Source organism: Monodelphis domestica, chromosome 7 (assembly GCF_027887165.1).
Source record: "Monodelphis domestica isolate mMonDom1 chromosome 7, mMonDom1.pri, whole genome shotgun sequence".
NCBI classification, from domain to species: Eukaryota; Metazoa; Chordata; class Mammalia; order Didelphimorphia; family Didelphidae; genus Monodelphis; species Monodelphis domestica.
Window position 1 is genome coordinate 258,921,009 of NC_077233.1, and position 6,897 is coordinate 258,927,905.

Below are 6,897 nucleotides of genomic sequence, written 5' to 3' on the forward strand. Positions count from 1 at the left end.
CTTGCCTAGGAGTTCTTTATACCAGTGAAATTGGAGTTCCAATCTCCATCACTAAAGAGAAAATTTCCAAACATATCTCCGGATTACCCAATAACTCTGGGTGATAGTAAATGTGAGAACAAGTCAAGTAGCAAGCTATGAGATGAGCAACAAGGTAAGTGACCCATGCAATCCTGTTATATATATGTCATCCCCATAAGCCTTGGCTCATTAGCACTTAAAAAATAAATACAAGATAAATAGAAAGTAAGTTTGCAGGAGAGACACAACTAAGTATGGAGATCCAGAGAGATTTCATGAAGGAGGTAACCCTTGAGCCAAATTTTGAAGGAATGTAGGGATTCTAAGAAGGAGAGGTGACTAGGAAGTACATTACAGGCATGGTACCCAGCCTGGGGAAACATACTAAGGGATACAAGAGATGTGATGTCTAGCAGCATGTGAAAATGACGAGAAGGAGTGCCCTAGAGTATACGATGGGGAATGATGCCTAAGATTGGAAAGGTGTGTTGAAATCAAATAGTGAAGGCCTTTAAGTGACAAATAGAAGAGTTTATATTTTATTATTGAGGCAGTGGGAAACCACTGGAGCAAAGGAATAGTGTAGTCAGACTCATGCTTTAGGAATACCACTGGAAGTGGTATAAAGGATGGATAAGAAGGAAAGGAGATTGAAGGAGAGAGAAATCCATTAGGCGGTTATTGTTCAGGTGAGAGCTATTGAGATCCTGGATGAGGCTATGTGACTAAAGAGAAGAGGGTGGATGCAGAGATGTGGTAGAGGTAGAAGCAACAAGGCTTGATAACTGATTGACTATGTGAGATGAAGGAGAATGAATAGTGAAGGATAACTCTGCAATTTAGGCTTGGATGACTAGAAAGTTGATCATGTCCTAGATAGAAATATGAAAATTCTAAGGAGAGATAGGTTTTATAAGAAAGAGATTGAGGCAGTGGAGCACCAGCACCGAAAGCAGCCAGAAGTCTTCTCAGACCCGGCAGGGAGAAACCACCCAGAAGAGCAGGAAGCACTTTTGGGAGCATGGACAACAAGAGACAAAGAGTCAGAGTGTAGGGTGGCTGGGCTGGTCCTGCCAAGAGTCAGGCTCCTGGGCAGCCAGGTTCAGGGCCAAAGGCCATCCCCACCAAAGCCTTGGACAGCTCTGGATTAAAAAGGAGTTGTCTCTGCTGGAAAAACAGTTTGTATATGAAGAACCAAAAGAAGAGGTTGTAAGTCGGATCCCAGAGCCACAAATGATGGACAAAGAAGGTGTCTATGAAATCAGCTTATCTCCCCCAGGCATCTCTCTGATAGGCTTGCTTCCCAATTTCATTGAATCAGAAGAAGCAGACTGGATATTTGAACAGCTGTGCCAAGATATTCTTTGGAAGCAGAGGACTGGTATCCGTGAGGATGTAAGTTATCTGCAGCCAAGACTGACCATGTGCTATGGAGAACTCGCTTACACTTATTCCAGAATTACAATGGAGCCCAATCCTCAATGGCATCGGGTGCACCCTGAGACAGTCAGCGTTCCAAGGTAGATGTTGGTGCCGACATTCAGGTCTCTGGGATCCACCGCAGATGAGAGGCTGATTGATGCCTTGGTAGAGAGTCCTGTCAAATGGTATCATGTTTGGGATATGTTTATTGTGGTCACAGAATTGTGGATTTTCTTTCTGCAAAGTAAAGTCTGTGATTGTTCCTCACAAAAAAAAAGAAAGAAAGAAAGAGATTGAGTTATGGACATATGAGAGGCTTATGGGACATCCAGTCCAAAATGGTTTTGATTTGGGACTGGAACTCAAAAGGGAGACTAAGCCTATATATACTTAGCCCTACAGATCATCACCATAGAGAGCCTGAGGGTACAAAATGGGATTTTATCCAGAAAAAAAAAGACTGAAAGGGGGTGTTCAGAACCTAAAGAGAACAATGTTATAAAAACCCAGAGATGAAAGATTATCCAGGAGGTGGTCAATAGTATCAATGTTGTAGAAGTTAAAAAAAAAATCCTGGTGGTTAAGAAAAAGCCACTGGATTTGGCAATTAAGAGTTCATTAGTAATTTTGGAGAGATCAATTTCAGCTGAGGACAGAAGCCGGATTGAAATGGATGAGAAAAGTAGAACCAATTGGGGGAAGGGAGGACGGAAGGAAGGGAGGGAGGAAGGAAGGAAGGGAGAGAGGGACAGTTTGACAGTGAAGACTATAGAGGATGGGATTAACAGTATGAGTAGAAAAATTGTCCTTGGCAAGGAGAAGGGCCAGTTTATCAAAGACTGAAATACAGAAAGGAAAAGAAAGACCTCACAGTAAATGGCCTTTGTTTTTCATGAAAATATCAAGCTTGCTCCAGTACTGAGAGGATGAAAGAAGGGAGTAGTATGGAAAGCTTAGAAAGGAGAAGGTTTAGAATAATCAACATGCTGTATAAAACAGATCCAGCTGAGGGAGAATAAAAGGATTGCCTTGCAGCATTTAGGACCCAGCTGATACTAGATAATGGAAATTTGTAAATCTGGAGTGGACCTAGTCATCATCATACTGTAACTTCCTTCAGCAACATTCTTCATCTCAGTAGTAGCAAATGGATAACGGCACGAGATGCATGACAATATGAAAAGAGAGCCTGGGATTTTGAGTAAAGGATCACAAAATGTTCAACTTTAATTATAGAGTCAAAATTTAGAAGGGAAGAAAATGAAGACAAAGCAAAGGTGAGGAGAATACTGAAGAGTGGCTGGCCTGAAGATCATAGGTTTAGGAGTAAAGTATAGGGAAGGATGGATGGATGAGAAGTTGAGGTCAGATAAAGTAATTTCAGAATTATAGGACGTGGAAATAGAATACTTGTGAGCAATGGTGAGAGTCATGGTTGAACACTTTGGGTGTGGTTTCATGGGTCTAGGTCATGAAAACTGAATTTGAGAGAACTACAAGAAATACATCCAAAATGTAAAATACCCAATTCATGATGGGGCTTAGGAGAGCCCCATGAGGGCTAGGTACATCAATCTGAGTCACCTGGATAGAAATGATAATTGAACCCAAGAGAGTTGACAAAGTCTCCAAGTAAAAGAGTAACTAGTGATACTTTTATTTCTTTTCATGTTCATTCCATCAACTTATTTACTTTGTCTTACTGCAATATCTAGCATATCAAATAATAGTAGCTCGGGATAATGGGCATTCTTGCTTTGACCCTGGTCTCACTGGAAATGTCTCTCTAGCTCCTTTCAAATATAAAAAATGCTAGTTCTTGGTTCTGGAAAGTTAGCGTTTACTATATTTTTAAAAGTTCATTTATTCTAGTGATTTTTAGTATTTTATAGCATGCATATATTATTAAAAGGTTTTCTGCATTTATTATAGCCATGTATTTTAATTTTTGTTATTAATATGGTCTTCTATGCTCATAGTTCCTGATGTTGAACCAACCCTATATTCTTGGAATAAATCCAACCAGGTCATTCGATATAGTGTTTTTAATATATTGCTGTAGCCTCTTTTCTTTCTGGCTCTTTGCAGTATTTTTTATTTTGAAATGGAAGCTCTAGATTTAGGCTATATTTCTGAGAATTTTCAATTTGTGGGGTTTTTTCCCCCCAAGAGATGAAGGGTAGATTCTTTCCAGTTTCACTTTGTTCTCTGATTCTCATAAATCTGAGCAGTTTTCTTTCACAATTTCTTGAAATATAATATCCAGGTTCTTTTTTTATTCACAGATTTTAAGAAATCCACTCATTGCTTTAATTCAAATTTTAAGAATTTATTCCCAGGTACCTAATCCTCTCTCTGCCTTCCCCACCACCACAGAAGGTATCATCCAGCAAAAAGATATGTACATATAAATTATGTCTTTCTTGTTTCTATTTATCAGTCCTTTCTCTGGGGGTGGATATTCATAAATTATTCTTCAAATATAAATTCTGTAGCTGTGTATGATGTTCTCTTGGTTCTACTCATTTTACTCTTCATTATTTCATCATAGGTCTTTCCAAGTTTTTAAAAAATGAATCTATTCATTGCTTTCTATAACAAAGTAGTATTCCATCATAATCATATATCCCAGTTTGTTCAGCCTTTCCCCAACTGATGGATATTCCCTTGATTTCCAGTTCTTTGTCACCAAAAAGAGAGCTTCTATAAATATCTTGGGACATATAGGTTCTTTTCCTTTTCCCCTGATCTTAAGAAACAGACAATGGTATTGCTGGGTCTAAGAGTATATACAGGGTTTGTTTGTTTGTTTTTAACTCTTCAGGTATAATTCCAAATTGCTCTCCAAAAGGTTTGGATCAATTTGTATTTTCACCAAGAAGTCCATTGATTCGTAAATTATCTTTTTTGATCTAATTTCTAGGTGAGGTTGGTTGGTTTTATAGATACCTCATATATTCTAATTTTTCAGTCTTTTGATTTTTGTTCTATTTCTGTTCTAATGAAATCATTGAGTTCTCTTTGCTCTACTCTGTTGTTCTAGATGCCCACTACTTCTATTTGGTCTTCCCATTCTCAGTTTTTAAAATTCTCCTTCTAGCTTAATTTCATTTTTTAACTACCTCCTTCATTTTTTTCCCCATCTATTCTTGACGTCTTCATGGCCACCCCCTTCTTTTTCAGGGAACTATACTTAAATTTACTGAATGAATGAAAAAAAGTGTATTAAGTATTTACTATTGTACACTGCCTAGAATTAGAGTGACAAATAGAAAAAAAAATAATCTTTGTTCTCAAAGAGTTCATATTCAAGCAGAGGGAGATAATATATTTTAGAGGTTTCAGCTAGAAGTCAGATGGAAACGTCCAGTGGCAAAGAAGACAATAATGCATCATCTTTGGTGTCGTTTCTGTTGTCTTATGTCTTTCTGATGCTGAGCCGTGTGATAGCGCCAGAGATTTCAGTGCTAAGAACTTTCTTTTCTGGGCAATCAGTAGTTGTGTGACAGCTGAGGTGGGGTCAGTAGCATTTGTAGAGGCTGTCACCAGGCTACATCTCCACAAGGGTTACTCCCCTACATGAGGAGGATGGAACAAGGCCATGTCAAGGGATGCTGCTATTTCCAATGCTCTTTGGTGGTACCTGCCAGTTGGCAGGAAGTCAATGGTTAGTGATGATGGGGATGCTGGATGATTTGGTCACAAGAAAATTTATTATTGTGGACTTTCTCTTTTTCTAGGTTTATCTATTGGTTTCAACTCCTAGTGTTTCTTCATTGTATTAGAAGACATAATGTTTACTCGTGTCTCCAGACTTGCTTCCTAGATTGGGTCTTGTTGTCGTGCTGAGGCTCGATCATCTCCTGCACTCCTGTATTCCGTGGCTATCGGAATGCAGTTCTGCATAGGGTCACTGGCTGGGTCCTCATCTCCTTGCTTGCATTCGTCCATAATGCTTGCTTGGAAAGGAAGGTAAACTGAGAAAAAGCCCTGCCTTCTGCTTTCAAATGCCTGAATTCCATCCATCTTCTTGCCTATCCACTTGCAGGCAGGTAGCTTTGTCCCATGGCATTCCAAGCCCCAACCAAACGTCAGACATCAAGTTGGCATCAGACCCCCTCGTTTCCCAGCTTTCCCTCTAAGCCCATCTTCCTTCTATTCTGTGCATATTTTGTTCTCTCTCTCTGTGCCATCTTCCTATTAGAAAATAATCTCCTTGAGACTTAGTGTTTTTCTTTGGATTCTCAGCTCTTTACCTCATTACTTGGCATATCGTTAAGTGCTTAATAAACACTGGATCACAAAGCTGAGGATCATGGGTGCCTCTACCCATCTTGCACAGCCGCCACATAGCTAAGAGGAATCTGGAAATTCCTGGAGGGCCCTAAGGCATGCTGAGCACATCTGTCCCTCTTTTAATGAAGTCAGCCACTTAGAATTGGTTTTGCCTCCTGGTGCTTCCTAACAGGAAGTTGGAGATTATGTTGATTTAGGGCCTTCTGGAGGCTCCTATAAGCTATTGCCTGCTAAGTCTTGGCTTTATCTCCATTTCCTTTTGCAATCACCTATTGGGAATTGGTCTTATCACCATTCTGTGTCCTTAAAAGGCTGGGACTTGAGGCCTCCTTTACAAGATAGTGTGCTGGCATCAGACCTCCCTGAAAGGTTTATCCCCAATGCACCCACAGGCTTCAGGCCATCATCTCTAAGGGTACTTACTATGGGAACAACTCAAGGTCTCTTTCCTGTCTTGTATTTCTACACTAATTGATATATTCAATATTATAAGAGTGAAGTTCATCTGATTCAAATTCCCAATACATTATACTGGTATTGATGGATAATTTCTGGCTGCATTGTCATAATACTGATATGCCTGAATATAACATATTGTTCAATTTGATAGCAGGAAAATTTCCTCAACAATTAAGACAAATTTGAGTTCTCTCTCAGGGTGGGGAATGTATGACCATTTGTTGAGAATGTAGTAACAGGGAATTCCTACTCAAGTATAACTCAGATTCGATATTGTGAAGAAGGGATTGATTCTCCCCTTGCCCTCTTTTAGGTTTAATCACCAGAAATGTATACACCCCCACATTTCCTTAAGTGAGGGGAGGTCCACGACTCATGTGCTAGAGTGGGTGACAACTCAGAAATGACTGCCCCCAGGGCAGTCCTAAGAAAATTCTAAAATTGTAATTGGTCCATATTAAGTGATGCAAAGAAGGGTCTTTAAAAGTAGTTGCAACTTCCTGTGACAAGGTCTTTCTCCTTCGAACTTGTCCTTGGAGGAGCTCCATCTTGGGACCTTGGACTGCTTCTAGTAAGACTGCTCTTGGATCTTCTCTTTGGACTACCAAGTGGAAGAGTAAAAAAGCTGACTCCTTTCCTGGCTCCTGGAAGGATTAGCTTCTGGAGAGGTCCCCCTGTCTTGTGGCTGTAACCCCTGCT

At 39.9% G+C, this 6,897-nt stretch overlaps 1 pseudogene; it reads left to right on the forward strand.

Moving 5' to 3' along the window:
• The first annotated feature begins 553 nt into the window (after positions 1–553).
• On the forward strand, positions 554–3,355 carry LOC103095513 (alpha-ketoglutarate-dependent dioxygenase alkB homolog 3-like; annotated as a pseudogene).
• The last annotated feature ends 3,542 nt before the right edge of the window (positions 3,356–6,897 follow it).